This window comes from Onychostruthus taczanowskii, unplaced genomic scaffold (assembly GCF_017590055.1).
Source record: "Onychostruthus taczanowskii isolate IOZ18803 unplaced genomic scaffold, ASM1759005v1 scaffold4, whole genome shotgun sequence".
NCBI classification, from domain to species: domain Eukaryota; kingdom Metazoa; phylum Chordata; class Aves; order Passeriformes; family Passeridae; genus Onychostruthus; species Onychostruthus taczanowskii.
Genome location: NW_024501459.1, coordinates 11,122,711 through 11,149,559, shown reverse-complemented (window position 1 = coordinate 11,149,559; position 26,849 = coordinate 11,122,711). Strand labels below are relative to the sequence as shown.

Below are 26,849 nucleotides of genomic sequence, written 5' to 3'. Positions count from 1 at the left end.
TTGGACAGACTAAAATACATCTTGTGTCGGATATCTGGGGTTGCTCTCCTGCCTGAGCTTACATATATCTTCCTCTATGTCTTACATTGATTAATCAAGCAACTCTGCAGAAGGTGGGTCACATATATTTAGACAAGGACTAAATTTTACATTCGTAAGTGCCTTCAATACTAACTAAATACAGTGCAATAAATGATAGGTGAATCATAGGCTTTAAGCCAAGAGCTTTGAGCTCTGTGTTTCTTAACGTTGATTTCTCCAAACTGGAAGAAAATACAGAATACGGTCAAAGAGTAGAATTTCAGATGTTGTATTTCACAATAATAGGTATGTTAATCCATGACAGTACCTGAATTGCTTTGAGATAATACATTAATTTGAGAAAGAAATGTGTCTTTCTCAACTTTACTGTACAGTCTGGTTCACTGAATAGCAGCTTGACAGAGACACTGTATTAGACCACAAAACACAGATACTGACCAAGAGTTTTGAGAATGGCTGCCCATATTTGATGCCTTAAATTCTAACTATCATGTTTCTCAGATTCTGTGCTGCCTAGATGTGTAGCTCTGAGCTTCATATTAAGTGTCAGTAAGCTGTCTTTGCAGGGTGGTTAGACAAAACAGTCCTTTCCCAGCTTGAGACCAAGGACAGCCCTTATGAGCTTCAGGTACAAAAGTCTAAACAACGAAGAACTGAGGGGGGCAAACAAGAAGAATGGGACTTCATAACCCAAAGCTGTAACTGGACAAGTAACTCCAATATGCAAAAGGACCAAAAACATATAAAAGTGTGAGACCTCATGACCGGTTGTCCATTTTGTGACCATTTTGGGTCCATCTTGGGTGTACCCCTGGTCAGGCTCTTGTGCTGCCCAAGGTGTATCCTTTAAGGCCTTTTAATAAATACCTACTTTATTCTCTTAGCTCTGTCTAGCCTCTGTTCCAGGTCAGCCTCTCAAGGCATCATGTTTACATTTCTTCACCTACACCTGATGATCTAAATTTAAACATTTCCCAACTTCTGAACACCCCATGGTTAGTATTCAGAGACATTTTGGGAAGAGGGAAAGGGGGAAGTCAGATATTACACTGAAAATGACAGGCTATGAAGATGTTAAATCTGGCCTACAAAATGTGCCAAAAGTTGAAAGCATTGAGATCTGGGTTTTGAATCATCATTGGAACTACAGGCTCTGATTTTGGGATTTCAGTCAGAATCCAAATCTGGAGCTGATTCCTGAGGCATACAAGTGAAATACTTGAACCAGGAGTGCTGTTAAGGGAGGGGCTGGAGGGAGAGGGAGTTACTTAAAATCAGGCTGCTGTAACTCTGGGTTAATTAAACCATTACATTCTGTACTTTTGGAACAGTGTCATTAACTTTATTTAACATAGCAATTTTACTATATTCAGGACATGTTCCACAGAATACCTCAGAAAGCATCATCATTCAAGGTAATGGTGCTTAATTACTTACCCAGTTTTAGCTGCAGGGTACTTTTTCCGTGTAATACCACCAAGTCTTCAAAAATATCATAAACTGCCTTCCATTTAATTATGACAGCTCAGTTCTAGATTTTGTTTAGGCCACTGACAAGAAAGTCACTGAAGGATGGGATCGGCTACCATGGAAACAGTGAAGACAGAAGAGCACCAGCAGCATTTCACAGGGGCCAGGACTAAAAAAGGCATTCTGCAAAGAGAAGGTAATTGAAAGGCATTTACATCACAGGGATGGCTTCCGTGCATTCCTGCCATTCCAATACAACACATTCCTGGCATAGGCTGCAGCAAGCCTCCACATGCACCAATGGTATACAGCAGAACAGGCATTGTCAAAAAGATTGGAAATTAGTCTTTAGGGACAGGGAGGTACAGACATGTTGAAATATAAAGCAGAACAGTAGAGGAAAGCATGGGAGAAAGGAAGAAAGGGGAAAGGAGAAGCTATGAGGAACCTATATTTGCTAAAAGAAAGGGGAAGAGATTGTTTATAGGGAAAAAATACTAAGGAAATGGAAAACATTGGACCCAGAAGAACGTGGCATTTGTTAGATGAGAATATGAATGGGATAGAGGACTTAGAAGTCACCATAGTCACCATTCTCAGCACTCAAACAGCTGCTCTAGAAAGCTGCTTTCCAAGCCCACAGGGATTAAGAAAAAAACAGATGGACTTAAATTGCATGAAAATTGTGATCCAAGTTAGCCATAAAGAAAAATTCTCTATTATAAGAATAATATGTTTGAATTAGATTACCACAGGAATGAGAATATTTATTTAATGTTGACTCTGAACAAGATTACCGATCGAAAGATTGCTGAATGTCCGTTAATGGCCTATTTTCTGTGATTCTGTGATAATTATTATGGAATGTAAAAATCAGAGAGGTGTGGTGGGAAGGAACTGGGGGACAAGGGAATGAGTTGTTCTTTATTTACAGAAGAAACTTAAACAAGAGTGTACTGCAGGAATAAAGTAGGAGGATGCTTGAATAAGGCAGATGGGAGGAACAAGAAAATGTGAGCCATGGAGAGTGAAGAGGAGTGTTGGGGTTGACACAAGGCACACAAGAGCAAAGGGAATAAATGGGCAAAACCCACAAATGCAGGGCTGCAATGGAGGAAGGAATACAGATGGGAAGTGGGCTGGGAAGCCTTAGGCAGTCCTGCAAGAACAGCACACTGAAGCACAGCCAAAACGGCTTAGGAGACGAAGGCATAAAGCAAGGAAGCATCAGGTGTTCAGCAACACCACAGGTGTCCATCTTTGTTGTTTCCTCAGCTGAAGATACTCCGTGGACTTTGATACAATTTTTAAATTGTGGGAATAATTGAAGTTATCAGGAAGCCTCCTTTTGATAATTAAATGTTCAGGGAAACATCTGTGTGCAAAATCTGCAAAAAACAACAGCTTGCTGTTACAGCAGGCTGGCTTGAATTCCACTGAAAAGAGTTAGTTATGCAGACATGGTTGCAGTGCATTTTCTTCACTCCTTGTGTAAAATTTCTCCAAGAGTACTTTATACAATGGGAGTTTCCTGCTCTTCATAAAGATGTGATAAAGCAAACAAACAAAAAAATTTAACCACTGCATAATCATATCAGCTATTTGAAAAGAACCTTAATGCAAATCTGCAGGTTTATGTCTCGGAACATCTCAGACTTCAGTGATCTCAGGCTACAGAAATGTTGTTGGTATTTACAGTGATTCGCTGCTGTACCAAATGCTCTATAGACTGTGGTCTTGTGAGTCACACAGATTACGTAACATTTGGAAATACATTCAGTCATCTGCTTGCTACAGAAATATTGCTAACAGATTCTTCACTCTCTTTTATCTCTACAGTCTTTATCACCCTTGTTAAATGTTATTTTCATGCAACTTCCTCAAGGGGAGATGACTCAGTGAGAGAGTAAATGATAATGCTCCATTGACACCAGTGGCCATATGTGCTGGTAATCAGGTGCTGCCATCCCCTGCTCCTTGTCACAGCTAGCAGTTGCATTGGGGTTTAATTGTATCCAGAGTGCTGTTCCTTGCTGCATGCTAGTGTAAATGTCACCAGGACCAGGGTGAGAACATAACCATTGAAAGGCCCAGTCAGTAATGCAGCCCTCCTTCCAAATAAATCACAGATCTCCGAAGCATCAGCATTGCCTCCTGACCACGCACCTTTGGCCTTTCTCCTGGCTGACCACGCTGAGAGGAAAGATGGGCTTTTCCCTAAAGGTGAACAGGTGTAGGGTCAAGGACAACTTTTAGCCACAGACCCTTTCTAGCACACCAGACGTCACTCAGTCTCCTCTGGTTACCTGAGTGCTGACTAGTTTATGCCAGGTCCTCAAAAGGCTGTGTGGGCACCTGCACGCCTTTGAGGATTTAGGGATTCATCCAAGCCCCACCTCTTTCATGGAAGGTGGGGTCGGGTGGGAGGGCACTGGAGTTTGTTGGGGTTTTTGCATACACACTCATGCACGCACTTGCTCTTGTGTGGTGTCCATCCTTCTCAGGCAACAAGAAAGAGCAGATTTAGTGTTTTCTGCCAATAGTTGGTCATTTCTCCCCATCAAGCAGCCTGAAGGCAGCAGAGACATTTCAGAGACTCAGCATGGACGTGTGAACTTCATCGTTTACCCTGGAGACTGAGCGCTTCTGTAGTCCATTGCCGCCAAATAGGTAAAAATACAGGATGCAAAGAGCATATAGACAGCTGTAAATTCTACCATTGATGCTTCTGGCCACTTATACAAATGTCTTTTTAAATTATTTTAAGCATCAGGGCAGGTTTTTTGCTTGCATAAATTGTGGGTCTTCAGTGACTGGCATAAAAAATGTCAATCAGAGGCTTTGGCTGCCAGAAATAGGGACTGCCAAGTGTTCAGATAGGTGAGATGTCATCTTGTTATGAAAAAAGGAGAAAGAAAAATATTTTCAATTCACCTCATGACTAGTAGCTAATTGGCTGACATTTCAAAACCCTGTGTTCACACATCTCACATTCTTCACACTAAATGAGAGAGACTGAAAACACTGAAGAAAATGTATTTTTCAGGCATGGGAGGAAGCATCACTTGAATTTACTTTGGATGGAAATGAAAAGTGCTTTTTGGTCATATTTATGAGTCCAAGAAGCTCAAAGCCCATTTGTGTACAGCAGTATTATGTACACAGGGGCCAAGCCTGCGTCTCAAGGCCGGCGAGACGGGCTGCACACAAACACCCTACTGAGGACACCCTCTGTGTGGGCACAAGGCTTCTTTCAGTTCACTCTTTGGATGGCATTCCAGCTGCCAGCCAGCTGTAGGTGCAAGCTTTAGGGCAGAGAACTGGTGATGTGGCTAGGAAGCTGGAGCACCCTGGGCTGAGACAGGGACCTCCTGACGCCTCCACTTGCCCCAGCAGCCCTGGGTCTGGAGCACTCCCTGTGTCCTGGAGAGGGCAGTGGTGAATGATGGTGCCGACAGGAGACCTGCACACGTGCCTGGCTCCTGCAGCCCCCCAGAGCTCGGTGCTTGCAGCGTGCCATTAATGGTTTGAGTGCCACAGCAGGAACCAGTTGTTGCATCTGGGCACCTACGGGGTATTTTCAGTATTCCAGATATGCCTCTGTCAAAGCCCTCTTGAATTACTGTGCAAGGACTGGTGGCAGAGTAAAATAAATTGGAAGGAGAGCATAAAAAGTTGCCACTTGGAAGACAAAAACAGAAACAAGAGGCGCTTCCGTCCTTACAGTTCGTGCACGTGACGCAGGAATAAGGCTGGCAGCCAAAACTGCCCGATTGTGCCTATCAAGTGTCCCTGTGTTGGGAGGGAATGTCCTGAGGAGCTGGCTGGCCACTGACATTTGGAAAATGAATGAATTGTGCTTGCCAGGTGCTTGAGAACAACATTTGGCATGAAATAGCTGGCATGACATGAGTTTGCAGGCAGTGTTTTATTTCCTATTCTTCTAGACCTTCCCATTGTATCAAGAGACTGAACAGGAACCCTTTTCAGAGGGCATCAAATATTCCAAGGGGATAGTTACAGATATGTTTGCAATATATTAATTTTATTAAGATATTTAATTAGAGTAGGATTGCATTTGGAATATTGTCCCAAATAATAACAGCAGTGGAGACCTGAAATGGATCTGGAATGCATGCTGTGGAGACACTGGGAAAATCTGGAAAAAGTCAAGGTAAGAAAATGTAGAAATAAGTCTGTTATTTCCTGAATTTATTAAAAAGGTGAATGAATTTTGCAGACCTGAGATACCACTGCTGTTTATAGAACTGCTTTAACTAGGAACAGGGTAAGCCCTGTTCTCTGCCATCCTTACTTTTTCCCTTTTGTGTTTTGTTGGTTTTTGGTTTTTTTGAAATGCCACTACAACAAACTTTAATATTTACCATGGCAGAGGTAATCAACACCAAGCATAGATCAGGCTCCAGAGCAACCTTTGAATCCTTAGTGTTTTGTGTGTCTTAGAGAGGACACTTTGTTCCTGGAAGCCACAGGTGCTGCTCATGGCAGGTACATCTACAGTAAACAGACCATTTTCACCTACCTTTGTTGCATTACTCAAGTCATATAAGGTAGAAAGTTAATATACTAATTCAGTGGTAATGGTGGTTAATCTATATCTTTTATAACCTGTGGGAAATTCAGTGGCAATTAACAAAGTTGCTGTATAGCTGGAGAGGAGCTCTTATAAGCTGATTTGCTTTCTTACAAGCAAAATTATTTGGTTTGAAAGAAACTTGACTGGCAACTTTAGATGAATGATGCAAGTAGAAAAGCCAGGCCAGAAACATGAGCTGCCTGTTTCCTCCTGACATGCTCAGGTCTGCCTGTCTCACCCGAGTTTTTCCATGTTCTTCAGAGATTCACACAATTTGGCCCTTTGGTCTTTAAAACAAAGGGGAATCAGCAATCCAAACTGTAGCATTTTATTAATGAATATGTAAGAGTTTACACTGATCTTCCTTTTTAATGCTGACAAGAAAAATTTCAGTCAGGACATGGGTACAAAATGTGCTGCACTGTCACAGCTCCAAAGAGAGGCAGCAGAAGGGCTCAACAGTGAACATTCTCATCATTCAGCCCAGGAGACTTCAAAGGTCTAAATTGTGATCCTGCTTTCAAATTAGTGATTTAAAATTTACAAATGGTAGTCTTAACCTTAGTCTTCACCTTTCCTCCTTCTCCCTCTGGCTCACCAATAAATATTTACTAAAATATCTGATTAGTGTTTGTTTAAGGACAGAGAGGTGCTGCATGTTGTTTCTCTTTGGCTTCACTTACACAATTCTTGTCAGGACTGTAAGACTTCAAAATGATTACCACCCACTGGAAAAGTTCAGGCACAACAACACATTAGGTGATTTACCTTCTCCCACTGACACCTTTACTGTTTTCACCAGGAAGAATAGGAAATTTAGGAAGCTTTTATACCATGTAAACAAAATCAGAATATCACAAGCACATAAATAATTACTTGGAATCTAATAAAAAAAGATGGGTGATTATTTATTGCATTAATTTTATTGCATTAAGGATGTAATTAACATCTGATTAATTATAGATTACAAGTGAGTAAATAAACATTCATCCAAATGCAGGAATGCTATCTTTTCAGGAGGAGGGAACATTTGCAGAACAATCTTCAGATTCTTCTCAATCAAGATGAAGCAATGAAGTAAAATTCTTTTTTTTTTACCTCCATTGTAAAATAAATCCTTAATAAATATGCTTCTAAATATTCAGCAAAATTCAATTAAAACTTTGCAGAACCTGAGACTCTGGGCATATCACAGAATTTTTAGAGTTGGAAAGGATCTCTAGAGGTCAACTAGTCCAACCCCCCTGCTAAGGCAGGGTTACCTAAAACAGGTGACACAGAAATGTGTCCAGGTGGTTTTGAGTGTCTCCAGACAGGGAGACTCCACACCTTCCCTGAGCAGCCTGTTCCAGTGCTCTGCCTCCCTCAATGTAAAGTTCTCCCTCACTGAGGTGAAATTCCTTGTGTTTTACTTTATGGCCATTGCTCCTCATCCTGTCACTGGGCATCACTGACAAGAGTCTGACGCCATCCTCTTCTCACCCACCTGTGAGTTATTTATATGTACTGGTGAGATCCCCTCTCAGTCTTCTCCAGACTAAGCAGCCCAGCTCCTGCAGTCTGCCCTGATAAGAGAGATGCTCCAGCCCCCTTTGGCCTCTGCTGGACCCCCTCCAGTAGCTCCCTGTCTTTCTTCTACTGAGGAGCCCATACACTGTGGTAAATTTTGGGATGTTCATCCTTGATACAGAAACTGAAGCCTTTCTGCTAACAAATTTGAGACAGCATTTGCAAAGGAACCCGCACTTCACTGGAAGGAGAGAGATGTGAGCTGTGGCACACCTGCAGTAATTGGTAGCCAAGGTGCAATACTGCGCCAGCGCCTCAAAGCGCCCGAGTTTGCGCAGCATATCCCACACTCAGGAGCACTCCGTGCTTGCAGCTTCCATCCTTGGCACTTTAAATCACTCTGTGAGCTGTGCCACCTGCCCTGGAGCTGAGCCAAGAGGCTCCTGCTTCCAGCACTCAGAGGACAGTAGCAGAACATCCAAGCAATGGAACCAAAGGGTTCCATAACCTCCATGGAGAGAAGGGGGCACGATAGGCAGCTTTGTCAGCAGCTAGGATCAGCAGCTGTGACGGCAACTAAACCTGCATTAAATCCTTATCCAAAAGGTCTCACACCAGAACTGCTCTGCCTCCATCCTACGAGGGGCTGTCACTGCCATCCATGGCAGTAGAAGGGGGGATCCCATCACACACACCAACTCTGCTTCAGCCTTTAAATGGAGACTTCATGCTGAGACTCCCTCCAGCTGAGACAAAAAAGCTAAAAGTTACCAAATCCAAACTTCAGACTCTTCACTTTAGTCCCTCATAAGAACTCCTGACCAGAGCTGCCTGCCAGCATGGCCAGAGGGCACTGGGAATGTCTGCACCGTGCTTGCATTCACTGATAGTTGTGTGCTTCCATGGTCATGTTGCTGAGACTTTCAAGTTTATTTCATCTAGCCAGTGCTCATCTATTTTCCACAGTATTTTGAAACTGCCTGGCATCAGAATTCTTGCTATTTATAGTTTTATGTGCAACTTAATATTTACTTCAACCTCCAATAGGGGTGCTTATTGTAAATGTCAGTGGATTATGTACTGTGGCAAATTAATTAGCTATGTAATTATTCTCTTTTTAGGGATGAGAGACTGTTAATACTTGTTGGATTACTTGAGCATAATGAACCCTTTGAAGTTCTTCAGCATTTTTGAATCTTTAGTTCAGGACATGCAAGTTTAAAGCAACAGTGCGAATATCCCAGAGCTCAGGCGTAAAGAAAATTATTTTGTTTAACTCAGGTATTAACAGTACTTTGTCTCAAATGAACATTTCAGTTGTGCTAAATTACAATGAGATTCCAATTGAAGCATATAAGACGGGAACATTTAATTTATTGATGAATGTTATTATGGTGACTATCTGCTATGTTAATAATGATAAGACTGAAATAAAGTATCACCAGCTGTTACCAACCAGCTAAACAACAGTAATTTTTTTCCACTTGTGCCCTAAAATAATTTTTAAAAAGAGAAGGATGAATACTGAAATATAGAAATCCACATTGTTTTGTACTTTAACTCCCTTTGATGTTTTTGGAGTATAGTTACTTTTGTTTGTTTGAACAGGACGAATACGTGTGCAAAGTAATGATTGCTAGAAAATGCATAATTTGTAAAAGGTTGCAGTTCCCTGTAGTGACAGGCTACATTCTCACAGCAACCACCACAATTAAAAAAAAATATTAAAAACTAGCAGCAAAACCTGGGTGCTTGCTAAGTTGGCGCACACACAATGGATTTTCAGGTACCAAGTGCTGAAGGGGTTTTATATTTGACAACAGAGAGGCCTCACTGACAATTTTGTCACTATTGGAGGCCCTACTAAGCAGCCATATGTGCAGAGCAGTAGAGGCAAGTTCTCTAGGATGGGTCAAGATGGGACTGACTCACTGCTTTTATTTTGTACAGTGTATACTTCACTTGTAGAGCTCACAAGTAAATAATGTGTGTTTCTTTGTTGTCACCACTTAGCATCTATTTGGAGATGCAGATTTTTTCTGTCCAGTGTAATTTTACTTTAGCCCTTTCCAGTTGAGAAACAAAGGATTAGTGGTTTTGTTACCAGACTGCCAGTCCACCCTACTTGTAAAAATGCCTTGAGATCAAGAAGGATGGGGAGCTGTCAGGAAACAGCCCAAAACTGCAAAGCGAGGCTGAGCTGGAGAAAACACATCTGAAGGAGCTGTCCCCAGTGAGGATGGCTGGGGCAGCCTAAGGCCCAGCCCAGGAGAGCACACAAGCAGGAAATCAGGGAAACAGATGGAGCTGTGAGACAGGCAGAGGGCAGGGTGTAAATCTGGTGAGCTAAGCAAACGGGCACCATTGTTCCCAAACCCAAAGAGTTCTTCTACCGGAAAGATTACAGATGGAAATTAGCGTCCAAGCTCTTTGGTGTCCTGAAATCATTGCACTCAGGGGTCCCATTGAGAGATCTGGAAGCACAGCTTCCCTTCTTAGAAATAATGGAGTCAGGAGGGTATTTTTGCATTAGATTTATCTGTCTGAAAAAATATATGCTTAGCATACACAGAACAGCCGACAGGAGCTCCTGGCTGGGGCCAGAGAAATCTCCCGGTGGATCCCCTGCCTTCAGCTTCCCGGGTTCCCCCGGGTGCTGTGCAGCAAACATCCAACTCTGAAACAGACTCTGCTCCCATTTGAGGACTTGTTTGATTTGAATTCAGTTCTTCTGCGGACATAGAAGGAACGTGAAGCTTATCTTCTAGCTGAGGCCCTACGAGAGGACGCGCTTTCAATACCAGAGCTGTAAGTTCACTGCTCGTTGGTTCTGCTTGTTCAGAGTCATCATTGCACAGTTACATCAGCATCAAGACAGCTATAGTAGGAAGGGAAAAAATAATTGGCACTGTCTGGTTGCATTCTGGTTTGCATATATTCAGCAGGATAGCTGTCTAGTACTGGGAATAATTAGTGAATTTATAATGCTATTTCAATTATCATTACTTCATTGATACTCTTTGTTAACTTCAAGGCATCCTGAGGGTCAGGCACAGTATAGCACTGTTCAGGAAAACGAACAAACCACAGGAAGCTCTGTTAAGCCAATTTTTCATCTCAAGGCTATTAAAGACTTCAGAGAAGCGGCATCCCCATTACTGAGATGAGAAATTGGATCATCAGCTGATCTGGATGATGTGATTGGACATGGTCTCTTCTTCTCATAGCAAGCCTGCATTTGGCTATAAAAAGTGAATACTAAGAGATCTTCAAATTAACAATAAAAGCTTCAGAGTCTATAATAGCACTATAAGTACTTGGGCTGAGTTTATCTTGAAAAAAAAAGGCCAAGTTTATCATTCTAAGACCAAATTATATGTTCTATATTCTGGATTTTTAAATATACCTGAATAGGTTTGAGTAGTCCTGCCAACGACGATACAAGTGTTAAAGTACAGACTCTTTTCTGGTGTCTCTGAGTTATATGGTTCTGACACAATTTAAAATGAGATATGCAAAAACCATGTCACATATGTATTCGGCAGGAAGGAAGCACATAGTTCTTGCTGCTAGCAGAAGAGAGAAAGGATATCAGCTCATTTGAAATATAATATTTAGCAAATTGTTTGCCATGAAAGCAAAAATTGCAAAGAACCAGTTTCCAACATCTACATACATTTTCAGTCCCTTTAAGACTTACAAAATCATTCCTCTTGATTTTATGGACAGTAATTGACATCCTAAGACCAGAGGAATGTAAAAACCCATATAATTTTGACCATTTCATCAAGCATATATTTACCATCTATTTGATCTCTTCCTAAATGAGTGATAGCTAATCAATCTGATTATAATTTAGAAAGTTCTTCAGTATAATCTCAAAAATTACAATCTGTCTACACATTTAATTATTTTAGAAGCCATGTGTATTGGCCTGAAGTAAATAAAATAACTGCTATATGAATACAATAAAAAAATTTAATTCTAGCCATAGAAATAACTGTGTCCTAAGCGAACTCTCCCTGATTATATAGATCACCCATGGCAGATGGTATTGTCACAAAGAATTATGAGTTTTGTAGTTTGAACTCTCCTGCAAATCACTCTAGGATGGAACATAATTAGACTTCCAGCCAGCACAGGTGCCTTTACCCTCAGCTCCCACTTACAAACATGGAGATTAGTGCTGGGAGCCCAGGACAGGTTCAGCTGAAAGCTACTATCTCTAAGCTCATCAAAGTGATGCCATCAGGGTGCCTCACAGAAAACCAATTTGCAAAGCCTCTCTTGGAGTAAGCTCAGGAGGTTCGTGCTCATCTCGCAGCTACAACTGCACTGCACCAGCAGCACCCACACTGCTGGTAGGGCGTCTGCTCAGCCTGCTCCCAAACCTCCCCAGGGACACAAATCCCCCTCCTTCATTGGGCAGGCTGTGCAGAAAGGCCACATGGAAAAAAAAAATGTTTTTAATGTCTAAAGTCATTAATGTTCACACACTTCAGATGAGATTGCTTTAAATTCACTGGAATGAGCACTCAAGCAGAGTAAGTTTCAGAAAACTCATGACCAGTCCAAGAGGAAAGATTGTTTAAATACATACTCTTCAGCAGGCCTGTGCTAAAGATGGGTTAAAAAGTTCTGTCTTATGATGATGCTTTTCAGCAGGTCTAGTGAGCAGGAGGTTCTTGTTGAAATGTTACTTGTCCTACCTCTTCTGTACCTTGCGACAGAGCCTCTGACAAAAAAAATCTTGCAAACCATTGATCAAGATTTTTTCTGAGCTCATGATTTGAGAATTTTACTTTCCTCTAAGGTGTTCTACTTCTGAACATTTTCTTTCTATATTCCTCTATATAATGCAAAAATCAAGCTACTTAATCAAATATTTCAGATCTGCATATCTTACTTTGAACAAAAGTACTGCTTAGGAAGAAAGAGGAACAGATGCTGAATATAAAAAATCTCAATCACTCTGAGCTGAAGTCTGGCAGTTGTCATCAATATGGATCTTATGACGCTGCTTCCAAAAATGGAGAATACACGTTAACCAGTTTTTTTCTGTACGTAACAGTAGTGTTATTCTTGCAGTAGTTTTGACTTAATGTGTTATTTGGTACTTTCTGACAAGGATTGTTACGTAGGATGCTGTGAGCTTTCAGTCTGTTGATGCATTACTTTCTGGAAGTGGGTGTATTTTACTGGTAAGTGTAAGGGATAGACAGAGGCAGAAATCTGAATAAATCCATCTCATAACTGGGCACTGCTGCATGCCCAGAGGGGAGTCTTTTTTGTATCCCTGAATCACAGGCATGCTCTTCCCACAAAATGTGGCACATTGTTTAAATGTGCTTAAATGTTGTTAAAATATGGCACTGTTGTTTTACCCCAGCCAGCAGCTAAGCCTCACACTGACACTTGTTCACACCCCCACCAGTGGGATCAGGGAGAGGATCAGTAGAGTAAAAGTAGAAAACATCCTGTGGGTTGAGATGAAGACAGTTTAATAGGTAAAGCAGAAGCCTTCCACACAAGCAAAGAAAAACAAGGAATTAATTTATATCTTCCCACAGGCAGGCAGGTGTTCAACCACCTCCAGGAAAGCAGAGCTCCATCACATAAAATGGTGACTTGGGAAGACAAATGCCATCACTGCCAATATCTCTCTTCCCTTTCTTCTTCCCCCATCTCTGTATGCTGAGCATGGTGCCATATGGTCTGGAATATCCCTGTGATCCATTAGGATCGGTTGTTCTGGCTGTGCCCACTCTCAGCTCCTTGTGAACCCCCAGCCTCCTTGCTGCTGGGATGTGGTGAGGAGCAGAAAAGGCCTTGGCTCTGTGTAAGCCCTGCTCAGCTGTAACAAAGGCATCTTTGTGTTATCAGCACTGTTTCCAGCACAAATCTAAAACAGCTCCATACCAGCCACTGTGAACAAAATTAACTCTACCTCAGCCAAAACCAGCTGAATCTCTTTATAACTGTCCTGGAATAAAACGTGCAGTCCTTGTTCAACAACGCGTTTGGAGACGCAAGCAGTTAATCACCAAACATCCACAAGGAATCAAAATCCTGGTATTGCCAGGCTTTGAAGGTTGTGTTGCTGAGACAAATTATCAATCTGAGTTGTGAAGCACATAAACATGCTCCTGCTTTAGAGCTCTGTGACCAGAGCTGCAGGGCACTTCAGTGCTCAGGGATGCTGGCTCGTGGGAGGGCTTGCAGGATCATACAATGGGAGTTTCATAGCCCTCATGGAATAACCCAAAGGTGATACCCACCAAACAAAAAGGAATAGAGAATGAATGGTTTTTTGGAAAGTAATTCAGTGTCAGATTGATCTCCCAGTGCACACTGCTGGCTTCCTACAAAAGTCTACATTACTGGCTTTCTGGAAGCTAGCAGGAATAATTCAACAAGAATTGGAGTTTTTCTCAAACTAACTCCACAAGGCACCGTCTCCCAGAGATAGTACAATGTCCTTATCTTTGAATCCCAAAAACTGGAGAAGAAAAGGGACCTGTTTTATTTTAGGCTTGGGGGAAAATATGAGGAATTAGGGGAAAATGCAGTACCTACCTCCTCAAGGTCTGGTCAGCTGCCTGCAACACCCCAAGCAGCTGAGGCCAAGTGAAATGTCAGTTGTCCTTCCACAGACACAAAGGAGAAGAGAGAGGATTCTCAAGCCCTTTCCTCAAGCCCTGTCTCTGGTAACAATAGTGAAGAGGTTGGTACTTGAGGATACAAATCCTCATCTTTAATTACTATTGTAGGCACATTTTTCTGGGGTTAAATATGAACTTCTAGGAGAAGTTTGTAGCAGAATGGCTTGTCATTGGGAGCTACCTGAGCCTTGCCTGGAGATGGCTGGAGAAGTGCAGCTGTCAAACCCCACATCAGCCTCTCAGGCTCTGGTCTTCTGCTTTCTTTTTACACTACCTATATGTCACCCATCCAGCTGTCAGGTCTCATTTTCCTATTGCAAGTCATGGGATATTTCATAGTCACAGCAATTTCATTCATATCTGCTAGGACCAGACAGTGAGAATTAACTCCTGAAGCCTCTCGATTGCATTTTGTGGAAAAGGAAAAGGAAAAGGAAAAAAAGGAGGAAGGAAGAGAAGAGAAGAGAAGAGAAGAGAAGAGAAGAGAAGAGAAGAGAAGAGAAGAGAAGAGAAGAGAAGGAGAGAAGAGAGAAAAGAAAAGAAAAGAAAAGAAAAGAAAAGAAAAGAAAAGAAAAGAAAAGAAAAGAAAAGAAAAGAAAGAAAAAAAAGAAAAGAGTTTTGCTCTTCTGTGGTTACAAAGATAGTATGGTATTTTTAAGCTCAAAATCCAGAAAGAAAAAGAAAAGCAGGATGGTAGTCTATTTCAAAATACCATAAGTTAAATGTTCTGATTCATGCATTTTGGATGTCTAGGGCTAGCAACTCTATAATGTAACTACAGACATTTAGCTCACAACCTGTATATTTAAAATAAAACTAGTTTAATCAGCTTAAGGAACATTTAATACGTTTCTTTAAAAAATGTGGCAACAGTGTCTCAGTTCATATTTTGCTGTCAGACCAACTCTGACATAAACAAAAAGGAGGATACACTGAGTTCAGCTTTTGCTCCTTTATGCATTATGCTCATATTTCATAACTTCTTACCAATAATTAAAATGCCAAATACTGTATTTATTTCTTTCTCCTGTTGGTTTATTGATTTTAAGGCTGAGGTAGAACTCTCATGGATGTCAGTAAGACAGGCAAAAATCAAGATGGTTTTACAACTGAGCGCAAGTGTTGAAATTCCCTTTTCCTTTTTTTTTTTTTTTTTTTTTTTTTCCTTAGAGGGCTGCAGTCTGTCTTTAGAAAGATTATGATCCAGTTCAGACACTAAAACCCCTACTTCTTTATCCCAAAAAGAGACATTTTTTTTCCTGTAACACAATTTACCCAAGCATTGAAATAAGTTTATATTTAATCTGGAGACTTCAGAGTCAATATGCTTACAAAATCAGATTTCTAATAACATTTCAAAGGACTTTATTTTGGTTTTCTCTCTTCAGAGCTCATGAGCTTCAGAATGCACAAATGTCCTGCCCTTTATTTGCACCCCCAGGACTGTAAAACAGAGTTCTGCAGCTTAGCAATAATAGTACTAAAAACAAGTCTTTCTCTCAATAGTGCTTCCAAGACCCTTGACAATCTGTGTATCTTTTGCATCACCACTGAGTCCTGAGCTGACACTCTGCAAGATCAGAGCAGCTTCCTGAAAAATCTCTTTCTAGTAGAGTATGCAAGTTTGATTCATGGATATAATTGAACTTCCTTTCCCCCCTGTGCATGTTTTGCTCTTGTCAGCACTGAATATCATCTGCCTTTCTTGACATGTTACTGTGAGGTCTGGAGATCTCACTGTAGCTCTGCACAATCAATTCTTTTAGAATATTCTGGATAGTTTTGTATCTTTTGCAAAAATGTTCTGTTATTCTCTCCATTTTCCTGTAAATGTAAGAGCATATTGAGATCCTAGTGATGTTCCACTGGTTAGTAGCCTTCACTGTTTAAACTGGTCGTGTACATAAGCTCTGCATCCCAATTCTCACAAGTCCCTTAAAAATAAACTGCTAAAGCTGTGGTGCTCTCTTTGGTCTGCCTGTCAATTTCCCAAATCCATGGTAACTGGTATATTGGGTTTCCATGGCAAGGTTTTGGTGGGAGGAGAGCCACAGGGATGGCTTCTGTGAAAAGCTGCCAGAACTTTCCCAATATCTGACAGAGCCAAGGCCAGCTGGCTCTGGGACAGATCAGCTGAGCCCACCAGCAACTGTGTTAGCACCACTGAGGTACAGATGGAAGGTGAGGGAAAAGCTCTTGCACAGAAGCAGTTGCAGCAAGAGGAGAGAGGAGTGAGAATGTGTGAGAGGAGCAGCAGCTCTGCAGACACCAAGGTCAGTGCAGGAGGGGCAGGAGGTGCTCCAGGCAGCAGAGCTGGATTCCTCTGCAGCCCCTGGTACAGCCCAGGGTAGAGCAGCTCTGCAGCCCATGGAGGACCACAGAGATCCTCCTGCAGCTCATGAAGGATTCCTCAGTGCAGCACGTGGATGGCTGAGAGGAGGCTGTGACCCTGTGGGAAGCCCACTCATGGGGCCTGGCAGGACCTGTGGCCCCATGAAGAGAGCAGCCCTCTCTGGAATAGTTTTGCTAGTGGGACTTGTCACCTCATGGGAAGGACTCTTGCTGCAGGAATTGGTGGAGGGCTGTCTCCTTTGGGAGGAACCCCACATTGTGGTAGAGGGAGAGTATGAGGAGTCCTTAAGGAGAGGCAGAGACAATGTGGGATGAGCTGTGTCTGTAACCTCCATTCCCCATCCCCCTGCAACACTGGGGAAGAGACTGTAGAGGTCTTGTCAGAAAAGTGAAGCCTGTGAAGAAGGGGTCAAGGTGTTTTAAGATTTGATTTTAGTTCTCAGTTTCCTAATCTGATTTCATTGGTAATAAATTAAATTAATTTCCTCATGTTGAGTGTTTTGCCTATTTCAGTGGTTGGTGAGTGATCTCTCTCAGCCCTGATCTTGACATTTTCATTTTGTCTCCCCTGCCCAGCTGAGGAGGGGAGAGAAACAGTGGCTGTGGTGGGCACATGGTGTTTGGCCATGGTCAACCCACTACTGTGGGTGAAATTCTGAAACTGAGAAGAGCATAAGGTCAGAAAGCAGATGGGGGTGTTGCTCAAAAATTCATGATTTTTCCTGTTCACACAAAAATACTTTTGTAACCTGTCTCACTTATGTGCATGAAATAGCAAATGCTTCTGTTTAGATATTATCACCAGCATACAGAGTTTGCAAAGATATGTGACACAGCTCTCCCTGTACTTATGGCAAGATTTAAAGAGAAAAATGTTGGAATTTCCTTTACCAATTATCAAGATCTCACTGAGCATATGTGGGTTTTTTAACTTGCCATCCACAGAGAGCTCAAAGACTGCTGACAAGGGGTCAGAAAGGTTTATTTTCAGTAGTGTTTACTCTTGGAGACTGAACTCAACAATGGGAAATTTCAAGGGAATACAAACCTAAATACTACAGACCTATGTGCAGGCCCTTGTACAGAATAAATCAGAAGATAGGTAGAATAAAGGTCTAGGGTTTCTATTCACCCTTAGAAATAATTAGAGGCAACACTGAGCAGGTAGGTTTAAGGTAGATAATGAGAAACCTGTGGACTTCATTTTGCTGAAGTCAAAGCTCAGGTGTTGCACTGCTGGAGCTGTCAGAAGCAGCACTGGAGATAAGTGAACCTACATGAGGAACAGAGCTCTGCAGCAACTGGCAGAGGCTCAGAAGGTCAGTGACAGAACTCAGAGGAGACATCACTCTTCCAGTCTCCCTCTCACTGCTTTCCCAGTCCTTCATTTCCTGGGTTTTCCTGCAGTCTGGGAGTCCTGTTTTTCAAGGCAGCACATAGGAACCCAGCACACAGGAACTCAGGAGGCATCACTCTTGGAATAACCCATTACTGAGCTTCAGCAGCTGCCTGATACCTTTGCTGGGAATTTACCTTGTCTGTTCACCAGCATCCTGCCTGTCAACCACAGAGGAAACCAAGCAATGAAGAAAAACAACTCTAAGGAAGGAAGCAGAGATGTCGAGGAGGAGTAAGAAATTATTTTTTTTTTTGTCTGAGGTAAGACAGCTATTCTTTGCCAACTGTTCTTTACAACCCATGAAAAATATAAAGTGACATGTAAGATGCAAAGGATTTCTAATGTTACATTATGAGAAAGTACATTTCATTTATGCTGTGTCAGTTGGAATTGGAGTCTAGTCCTTCTCCTGAGCTGTGAAAGCAAGAAAACCCAACCCCTAATTACTACATGCTGCCTCTGCTGCAAGAAATACCATGTCTTTTAAAAAAAAAATAATTGATGGTTTTGTCATTCATGTAACTTAAGACTTCATCCAGTCGATGAATCAATTGTTCAATTAAGTTGTCTCTTGACTTCCCAAGCTTGTCAGTTGAGCAAAAACATGCTTGACTTCTCCCCTGTTCACAGTAGGGTCTTACATATATTTTTGTTTCAGTATGAGGACATTTCTAATGCCTGGAGATACATGTTGTAGGAAGAAGGCTGTGCTTTGCAGTTCACTTACTCCAGTGCAATTTGATTCCATCATATGAATCAGAGAACTGGAAATCACTGATGAACTGAGTGTATTAAATTAACATTCTAATAAGCATATTTCTCTGTGAAAAAAAGAAGCCAATTCTCTCTAGTTAGGTTTAGAATATAGGAGGAAATGTGTTTCTGAGGATTTAACGCTATAGATTTGAGAGAAAAAACCCCCTAGATTTAAACAAAAATGCTTTAGAAAAAAAAATTGACCTTTCAGTCACTTCTGAATGTTACTTTGTAAAATAGCGGAATTTAACAGTTATCCGAAGGTTTGGCTCATGGCCCACTAAAAACAGCCCAGCCCTGACCTGGGTGACAAGGGACAGGCACAGAGCAGGCAGGAAAGCTGTGACCAGGGAATGCGAGGGCAGAGAAGGCTCCAGGCACTGCTGTGTGCAGGAGTCCCACCCCCTTCCCCTCCCCTTCCACCCTGGCAGGACAAGTGCCCCGCAAGCTGCTGGCTTGACCTCCCCAAAAGAGCTGGGTGATCAGGGAGTCCCCAAAATTTGATGCCCCTCGTGCACATGGGCTGACACCGAACTGAGTAGGTGCATTGAGGACACCTTGGGGGTCAAGAGCCTTCTCTCCTTCACCCCATTCTCTCAGCAGAGAATCAAACAGCCATTTGTCTTTATGGTAGGATATTTCCACATTGATGAGGACAAGAAGGAAGAGCTCAGCTGGTGTACACGTGTCTACTAATACCAGCCCAGGATCTGGCTTGGAGCATGTTGTCCTAATATTTTCTATCAGTCAGGAAAGAGGAGCTTTTTGTACTCATCACTTCCCAGCACGAGAGAAGTAATATTTAAACCAGTGCTGGTGTGCTGCTGGGCACTGGAGACGCCAAGAGCACGAGGAACACTCCTCAGGGCAGTAGAGCTTGGAAAAAGTCCTGCTCACCCTACTGCCAGAGTGGCAGAGATTGTTAACTATCTTTTGGAATTGCTGTTTGCAAACAATTGGAGGGAGATCCTAAACTATTTCATAAGGGTACAAAGTACAACAGAAGCCAGTGCCTTATATAGAATAAACAAAGCACTGCACATTTTCTCTCCTCCTTCTGCATGCATGGATCACACTCCATGCAAATTAGAAATAAAGGGAGAACAAAGAATACATTCAATATCAAGTTTTGTGCATCAAAGTAACTCTATTTTAAGTTTTTTCCAAATATCAAAAGATGCCCATATGGCACAAAAACAACCTAAAAATGGTACAGAAAAAGAAGAATCATATTCACTGCAGCAAAATAATGATAGCAGTTGAGAAACCAACAGATGTCTATGGCTCAGAATTTTGAAATTTGTTGCTCTGTCACAGTGACATTTACAGTATGGTAACAATAATTCTATAATTTAATCAACTTGGATTACTTTTATTTTTAGCATTTGAATTGTATAGAATCTTACCAAAACTGTTTTGAGGCATACATGATAAGTACTTTTTAAACAAATTCCAAATTACGTATCTTTAAAAAAAAGCACCAAAGAGCCCAGTATATGTGATTCAAAAACACATGGTGAAAGTTTTCTAGAAAGAAAATATAGGAAGCCAGTGATTCATCATGGAGATGATGGGTCTGCCATAACAGCAGTACCATGGCAGTGTTGCCAGATCTTCTCTGTATCTGAGGATATCTGAATTTTGGGCTCTCTCTCTTTTTTTTCTCCTAAGACACCAACTTTTCCACTGACAATTTCAGATACACATTTCTGAATAGCACTGCTTGTCTCTACAGCCATTTACCAGAGAAAGGTTTTAAACACTTACATAAAATAGGTATTACTAGTCTTGTGTTTTAAACAGTGTACTAATAGGCTATATATACCTTTCTCTAGCCAAAACCCTTCAATCTACAATCTTTTTGTTTTTTCCAATTATTTATAAAGTCCCACTTCCACTGTGGTCACTAACGTAGTAAGTCATTTTAAAACAAAGCCAAGCATTTGCTAGACCTGTTCAGATATCTAAAGAAGTCATCTTTTTGCACACACAAATCATTCTAACCTAGATTATTCCATCTGGACATTTGTCTCCTAGACCAGCCATCTTCGAATCCCTTATTGTTATTCCATTTTTCCATCACTTCAGGCTTTCCAAATCATTAACTTAGCTTCTCTTGAAGAGATTAAGGCCTGTGGGGTTTGGGGTTGCTCACTTCATGCAAAACAACAGAGACTTCTGAACAGCAAAGGTAGTCAGAACACCACAAAGAATGTAAATCATCATTAGGCAGTGAACTTACATTTTGCTACATCCATGCAGATCTAATTCAAAAAGCACTGAGTACCTCCCTCTTTCACCAGTTTTACCGACACTTGTGAAAAACATCTTTTTAAAACTAGGCAATTTTTTGAAGGAATTGTGGATATGAAGAGGTGCTAGTTTGATTTATTGGAGAGTTGATGTTGGTTTTGTATAACTTTTTCAAAACAGCCACCATTTTAGCTGCAGATTTAATTTATATTGTCTTCTTATTTGTATTCAAATAAATGCATTTAGATTACTAAACTCAAACTCCTTGATTTAAGAGCCATTTCAGCATGGCCTGAACTCCGAAACCCCTTCATTCACAGGTGTATACTTGAGCAGAAGTAGTGGCAAATGCAAAAGCAGCAGCAACCCAAGTTCCCTGGCAGAACAAGGACACGGGGTTTCATATCTCACTCTTCTCCAATGTTCCTTTACACAGGCTGTGCCAATTGCTGCCAAGCCCCAGGCAGTGTCAAACCCCCCAGCTACCGTCAGGACATCCCATTTTCCATCTAGCCACTAAATCTGACCTGGCAATAACCTCATGTACCCTCTTAGCTTTCCCCATCCACATGCTTTCTGCACAATGGGAAAGTATTTGAAACCCCAATTCCCTTTTTTTGCACAAGAACTTGATGTCCATCTTGCAGGGACAATTGGTGGTGGGTTTCCCATACAGGCAGAAAAGTTTTCTCTAGGTACCTGCATGTTTATTATAGAAACACAAAAGAGACCTTTCAGTACCCTATATTTTTCTCACTCTGATGAAAAAACCCACACTGTGTTCCAAGTTTTTATTAACTGCTGTTATTCATAATTATTCCTGCAAAGCTTTATTAAAAGGAGGATAAAACATTCTCTGGCACTTCCTCCTCTTCTTCCTCAAGCTCACACATCCTTATTTCTCTAAGTTATGCTGGCAGGCTCATGAAAGGTCAGCTTTGCACTGCCATCAAAGCATCCTGATGCAGAAGGGAGCCTGAGGTCACTCCCGCCTCCAAGAAGCGCCGGCAGCTTCCTGACCACTCGCAGCAGGAATGGCATCACCCACAGTGACATATTATTGTTATTATCATCCTCTTACCACCAGCATTTGCAGATTAAACTGTGAGCCTGGCTAGAGCTCTCAGTGTGTAAAAGCTGGCTGCTTTATTGCTCGTGCTCCAGTCCAGCTGATCCTGCTTCCCACCACCTCCACGCCACCGCCGGTTCTGTGGGTTCTCACGGTGCCAGAGCAAGGATCCCCCTCTCTGGGACAGGGCAATCACATCTGACAACAGGAGAAGGAGGAGTGGGCAGGGGAGGAAGCAAAGGGAAAGCTCTGTCTTCTCTTCCCAGCTGGCAATCTCAGGCATTCAAAACAGAGCAGGACAAAGAGCCTGAAAATGTGGGCAGCATCTGATGAAGAGGCTGTTAATTCAGAAGAAGGTTATACAATTGGCAGTGGTCTGTTTATGGCATTATAGCTTCTTTTTGAGAAACACTATAAAGAGGGAGAAAAAATGTGTCAGCAGGGATATCAAAGTCCAGTCAGAGGAAAAGCTAGGGAAATACAGCAGCGGCTGATAAATAAATAACCACCTTTAAAAATACAACACATGCAACAAGAGGGAAGTTTCCCCTATTTCAGCCCCTTCTAGCAAGCAGTGCCACTTAAAGCTCCCTGTATGCCCTAATACACATCTCTTCTGTCTGCACATTTGTTATTTAACTTCCTTAATTTCAAAAAAGAAAAAAAAATAGAAAACATTATTTTCAACCCTGATCTATGCCTTTGAAATATGCAGGAACTCTATCACAGAATTTTTCCACGCTCATTAGTGCCAGCACACATTTTCTCTTCCAGAGAGGGAATACTAAGAGCTCCTCCTGACCCAGGCTGCTTTCTACAGGCTCCCGTGAAACAACAGGAGGCGAAGGGCCCCCAGGCGCTGCCATCCCCTTGCAAGGACTATCAGTTTGCATTAGTCACAACAAACCTCCTCCCATCACCCAGCCTTCTCAGGGTCCTTCGCTTGGGAACAGTTGCTGGGCTGAGGCTGCTCTGCTGTTATCTTTTTAGATTGCCAACAAAGGAAATTACAGGTGACTGACAGGCAGTACCGCACTCTGTAGGGTTTGGGGGGTTTTTGTAAGAGATTGTTTGTCCTCTGGAACAGCAGCCATCAAGCTTTAACCCACAAATCACAGACACAGGGAGGGCAATTTCTAAATCTAAAAGGCAGGCATAAAACCTTCATTATGAGAAGTGGAGTTGTTTTCTAATTTCCTGACCTTGAAAGTTATTTCTTAAGAGTCTGAAGGTAGTACAGCTTAAAACTTCATGTCTGATACTTTAAAACTGACATTTGAAAAAACTGTGGGTGTTGGGCTGGTTTGAGGGGGTTTTTTTTGGCATTAAAAAAAAAAAAAAAAAAAAAAAAAAAGAGATGGGGGAAGAGTAGTAAGGAAAAGATCCATACATATTTTCTAAGAGATACCTCTTCGAAAAGTAAATTTTGCTGCTTATGTGTACAAAATCACTCATTTGGACCATTTTGAGATCTTCCCAGAGCACAGAGCTTCTAGAGCTGATTACTGAGCACATCATCTTTGCCCACAGTCTCAGGCCTGTGCTTCCTATTAAGTTTATTTCAAAGCCTGTTTTTTCAAAGAGTAAAATACTTTTGCTGGGGTGGATGCAGTCCCACTGAGAGGGTTGGTCATATGTCAGCACGTTAGATAACACCCATTCCTGAAAATTCTAACTTAGACCAGATACTAACATTTGTTATTGATGTATTTAAATTTAGGATAAGGAAAACTGTAATGTGTTATAAATCAGGATTTATTATATCACTTATTCTTACCAGTAAAACAAAAACATATTCCTAACTATGTTTTAAGGAAAAGTACACTGACAGGAAAGACAAAATGTGAGGTTTATTTGAGGTGTGATTTTTTTGGTTTTTAACCAAAGAATGAGCTCTAGGAAGATAAGTTCTCCTCCTCCAAGACAGTGGTGATGTTTCAGTCTATTCTGTGAGATTATCATCTTATCAACTCAAAAGTGTTTATATTTGTGTATATGTGTCAAAGAAAATACATTAAAATCCACATATAATGTATTATCATATTAATTCAAAGCACTTACATTTTGACAGGTTTGCATCTTGCCATGGACAGAAGAAGCCTGGACAACTACATTAATGATAGCCTGGAAAACACAAACTGCAGGAAAAAACACAACAGAGACCCCACAAACAGCATGGGGCAAGGAGGAGGGGGAAGGGATGGGAAAGAAGGGGTTAAACATGCCAAGGTCATAGTAATTTCTGTTGAGTAGAATCACAGAATGGTTTGGATTGGAACGGATGCTAAGCTCATCCAGTTCCAAACCCCCTGCCATGGGCAGGGACACCTTTCACTAGACCAGGTTGCTCAGAGCCCCATCCAATGTGGCCTTGAGCTCTCCCAGAGATGGGGTATCCATAACTTCCCTGGGCAGCCTGTTCAAGTGCTTCAGCAGCCTCACAGTACAGAATCACCTGCTACAATCTCTGCTGTTCTCCTTTGTCCTGGCCCTAAACTGCCTGATAAAGACTACCTCCACATATTTCCTGTAGGTCCTCTGTAAGTAATGGAAGGCTGCCACAGGACTGCCCTGGAATATATATTTATAAAGCACATATTTTTATATATACATAATATATAAAGTATTTATTCACTTTATATAACATACTTTAGAAAATAACTATTTTATAAAATAAGTACCTTCACATAGCTAGCCAAGTCAGGAAAAGGCACGGAGGAAAAGGCAGAGAAAAAGGAGGAGGAGGCACATTACAAACCAGTCTAGTCTCCATTTCACAATATTTGTAGCTTCAAGCAAGTGAAGCCTACCTACAGGTAGCACAGAAGGGCAAAATCTGATCAACAGAGCCTTGGAGGCATCAAATCACCACCAACAGCTGTGGTTAACATTGTTCCTGTGCCTTCCTGGTGGTTATTTCGATTTGCAGCAGCAGTGATCAAGCTGTTTTGATTTGCAAGGTGCCTCTATGTGCCCAGTGCTTTGGTTATGGTTTCCAGTCTCACAGACTTAACCTTCCCACACCAGTCTCACTTCTGACAGCTGCCTTTGGCTGACCTCTTGGAGGGATACCAGCCCTGGACCACAGGCTGAGGCCTGGGTAAGTCTCCAGACACGGAAAAGGATAGGATGGGCGTCTGTTAAGGAGTAGCAAAACCACATTCATTCCCACATAATGTGGCTAAATTGCTCATTACTACCATGCAAATAGGCATGTTTCCTGCATCAATTTTAGTGGAAGAAGGCCTCAATTCCTACAGCACTAACATTTCTAGCTAACTGATTTTACCCAGTAATGATATCTGTTCCCAAAACTCCTTGTCCAAACAAAGGGAATGTGTCTGTTGACCATCTCTCTCCACACAATTAATGAACTATTACTGTCTGTATGACTCATGGTGAAGAAGGATCACATGAGCTGGGATTAATATGATCTATTTTGCCCTATTTCCTACTTCTGTCATGTTATGTTATGTTTGCTGTATTACCTTTATTTACACTTTAAGGATGATAAATTAAATTAATCAGGGGACTACAGTGACAACTCCTGAGGAAATATGGGCTGTTTTTATGTGAGTGGATGCTTTAACTGCTGGCTTAAATGTCATCCAAATCCTCCATATTTTATTCACTGAATAGGGAGTGTAAGAATATGGTGTAAGGAAAATCACTGATATGGTGAGAGCACAACGTGTGAAGTTATCTGCCGCTTCCTTGTCCTCCTCCACCTGAAGGCACTCATTTTCTCATTGTCCAGGCTGGCTGGAAGCTCCCCTCCTAACAGGTGAAGAGCCCAGCACAGCCCAATCCTGCCCCAGAGCTGCAGCTCCTGGTCAATAACAAAACAATACACTTGCCCTCACAGCCCATCAAGAAATGCAGTCCTATTTACTTTATATAAAAAAATTTCTTTTTAATTTTTGTAAGCGAAGAAAGCAGCTGCCTGCAGAGGAACAGCCAGAAGACCTTGAGACACTCATCCAGCACCTGCAGCAGGAGCTTTGTGCTGCCTGTGCTCTGGGGACATGGCAAGATCCAGCCTTGCTTTTGAAATCCCTCACCCAAACCTCCACATGCTCTGAGAGCTGAGGTGTCCTAATACCAACAGTGGGGAAAACTGTGAGCTTGCACTTTGGAAGCTTGTCTTACTGACACTTTATCCCCTCTGTAAAGCCAAGGGGGATGAATTTGCTGTGCTGCTCATGAGCACTCTCTTTCACCATCTCCTCCAACTGCAGAGCTGTTTCCAGCCTTTCTTTTCTGTTCCATTACCATTACATTCTTTCTGTTCCAAAAAACTGAACAAACTGGCCAAAACTGGGGGTTTTTTTCCATGCCTTAACTAAGTCTGTGGTTGTGGAAGTCTATGACCTCACTGAATCATATTGCTCAGTTCTTCAGCATGAAACTTTCTCTACCTGTAGCTCAGTAACAACAATGGAAATTATCTGCTGTCAGTCTTACAAGTTAATACAAAAGCAATTGCCTGTCTTCCTTGCAAAGCCATTTCTCTAACTAAGATCCAGGCCTTCCACATGTTTATCTGGTATGTTTTTACTCTGTCAGCCACCTGAAAGGTCTGGACCTTAGAGAAATGGTTTCACATTAAGATACCAGGTACCTAAACAGCTTATTTTCTGAGTGTGAAAATTTTCACTCAGCTAAGCAGGACAAACTGCAGCAAAGAGCACTTTGGTGTCCGAGTCTTTTGTGCACTTTCATCAGCTTTCCCTTCTGTGC

At 41.8% G+C, this 26,849-nt stretch overlaps 1 long non-coding RNA gene across 2 annotated transcripts; it reads left to right on the top strand.

Annotated features, from left to right (window-relative positions):
* The first annotated feature begins 5,214 nt into the window (after positions 1-5,214).
* Positions 5,215-24,569, top strand: LOC121340341. Of its 2 annotated transcripts, none has more exons than XR_005953283.1 (3): positions 5,215-5,686; positions 10,182-10,426; positions 24,181-24,569. It is a non-coding gene; the product is annotated as an uncharacterized LOC121340341 (long non-coding RNA). The 2 variants fall into 2 exon arrangements; XR_005953284.1 differs by lacking the exon at positions 24,181-24,569 and adding an exon at positions 14,648-14,769.
* Positions 24,570-26,849: the final 2,280 nt, after the last annotated feature.